The sequence below is a fragment of the Hemiscyllium ocellatum genome, chromosome 17 (genome assembly GCF_020745735.1).
Source record: "Hemiscyllium ocellatum isolate sHemOce1 chromosome 17, sHemOce1.pat.X.cur, whole genome shotgun sequence".
Taxonomy (NCBI): domain Eukaryota; kingdom Metazoa; phylum Chordata; class Chondrichthyes; order Orectolobiformes; family Hemiscylliidae; genus Hemiscyllium; species Hemiscyllium ocellatum.
In genome coordinates this window covers 17,000,230-17,002,253 of record NC_083417.1, presented here as the reverse complement: position 1 = coordinate 17,002,253, position 2,024 = coordinate 17,000,230, and positions in this window count along the sequence as shown.

The window sequence follows — 2,024 nt, the reverse complement described above, 5'->3', positions numbered from 1 at the left end:
CTCCCTGAAGGAATGGTGTTGTTGACTCTTTAATACCATTGTCAGTAATTCATAAAAGGTCTGGCCCAATGAAAGTAACCTTCAAATTTGGTAGTTTAAGAAGGAAAATTATTCTGCTTGCCTTTTTGCTGCTGAATCACACTTTATTATACAGCTGCATGGAGAATGAGCTGCTGCAATAGTGGTGAATCCAATCTGAAACATCTGCTTCTCAACAACAGGACAGATCTGTGTATTGGGCAATATAGGGTACAGTATATTCTCACCAGGGCTTTAAATGTCTATCCCTTTGCTTAAGCTCTGAGATTAAACTGGTTATAAACAGGCCCCTTCCCAAGTTAGAATACAGTGTAGAATGAAGGTTTTGCTCTTTATTACACTGTGGGGTTAGGGGATGGGATATTGCAGCTGCAAAACTCTGTTCTTGCAGCAAAATGTGTTGGATAAATCTGGTCAATGGTTTTCTATATTCTCATAAAACATGGACAATGACAGTTGCAGTACTTAGCTGGCTCTGAGGTATTTCATACATTGAGGTTCTGAAGGCTATTTTGTAAAATGCAAGTGTTTCTCACACCTTCCTACAAAACTAGCCAATTAAAATGTTTCTTATCCGTTTTCTTTTCAAATGCCTTTTGTTGGAGCTCCCCTGTTAAGGATGCTCAAGCTTCGTGATTTGATCCTTTGACTTCCATCCACTGGTACCTGGATTTAGCAATGAACTCGATTGTGATGAATCAAATGTTTTGAAGGAGAACTCTACTCCAATGTAGGGGAAGTATGCAGTGTTACACTGTAAAATGGAAAAAATGCTGACTACTAGAACCCTTTGATATTTGAATATCACCAACTGAGTTTAAAAAAGCTAGGTACCACTGAAAATAGGGCTTTTCTTTTTTAAAAACTCACTAGAAGTACTTGGCAAACTTGTCTACTTTGGTGAAGAGTACATGTAGAAGTTTCTGTTACTACTTAAAATCCTAAGCGAGGCTGCTGAATTCCTGCAGTGCTAATTGTTTTGGGTGAATACCAAAGAGCTGATGGTGCAGTTTCTATAAGAGCAGGAAGCTAACTTGAGGTCCTGGCCTACTCCCTACCCTTAAGTTCAGGACAGAGCTAAACTGCCATCTCTCTGTACACATGGAATCTGAGCGATGCCTGTCCTGTGGATGAGAAATTAACCTGAGGACCCTGCCTGCTGCACTTGGCAATTTGTAAATTACTCATACAGTCAAAGTCATAGAGATGTACAGCATGGAAACAGACCCTTCGGTCCAACTCGTCCATGCCAACCAGGTATTCTAACCTAATCTAGTCCCACCTGCCAGCACCTGGCCCATATCCCTCCTAACCCTTCCTATTCATATATCCATCCAGATGCCTTTTAAATATTGTCATTGTACCAGTCTCCACCACTTCCTCTGACAGCTCATTCCAAGCATGCACCACCCTCTCACCCTAAACCTATTTCCTATAGTTCTGGACTTGCTGCCACCACCATCACCCACCCCCACCCCCACGTCCTTCATGATTTTGCAAACTGCTATAAGGTCACCCCTCAGCCTCCAGTCCAGGGAAAACAGCCATAGCCTATTCAACCTCTCCCTGTAGCTCAAATCCTCCAATCCTGGCAATATCTTTATACATCGTTTCTGAACCCTTTGGAGTTTCACAAAATCCTTTCAATAGGAAGGACACCAGAATTGCATGCAATATTCCAGAAGTGGCTTCACTAATGTTTTAGCATTGTATAAGACACGACCTCCCAACTCCAATACTCAATACTCTGATCAATAAAGGAAAGTATACCAAACAACACCTTCCCTATCCTATCTACCAGCGACTCTACTTTCAAGGAGTAATGAACCTGCACTGCAAGGTCTCTTTGTTCAGCAACACTCCCTAGAGTCTTAACATTAAGTATATATGTCCTCTGATTTGCTTTTCCAAAATGCAGCACCTCTCATTTGCCTAAATTAAACTCCACCTGCCACCTCTCAACCCATTGGCCCATCTGACCAAGA